Source organism: Penaeus monodon, chromosome 23, assembly GCF_015228065.2.
Source record: "Penaeus monodon isolate SGIC_2016 chromosome 23, NSTDA_Pmon_1, whole genome shotgun sequence".
Taxonomy (NCBI): Eukaryota; Metazoa; Arthropoda; class Malacostraca; order Decapoda; family Penaeidae; genus Penaeus; species Penaeus monodon.
In genome coordinates, this window is record NC_051408.1 from 33,577,055 (window position 1) to 33,577,439 (window position 385).

Here is a 385-nt window from a genome sequence, read left to right on the forward strand (position 1 = left end):
TATCCAAGTTTGGTTCATATTCCTTATATATTCAGTTGAAAATTGGTCTTTCTCTCAAATCTTCCCTAAGCTAAGAAAACATATCCCACACGCAAAACCCCAAAAAGTATGGATTTGTTCAAGAGTGGATCACTTTACAAAGTGCCTGAGCCAAGAGTTTTATCTGAATCATACTAGGTTTTGTTATCAATGACAACCAATTTTAATGGCATAGAAACGATGCCTAAATAATGTCTCATCCATCATAAATGTTACATAATGCAAAGCAATAATTAGGCAACAATAAACCACGCATTTTCAGACAAACTGAAAATTTAACTGTTCAAGTCACAACCTTTGAAAATAACTTCCCGTGCACGTAAGATTTCCTGCCTGCAGTCACTTA

General features: G+C 34.8%; 1 protein-coding gene across 1 annotated transcript in view; it reads right to left on the reverse strand.

Moving 5' to 3' along the window:
- The window catches only part of LOC119587934, a 36,665-nt gene that overhangs the window by 35,747 nt on the left and 533 nt on the right, over positions 1 to 385 (reverse strand).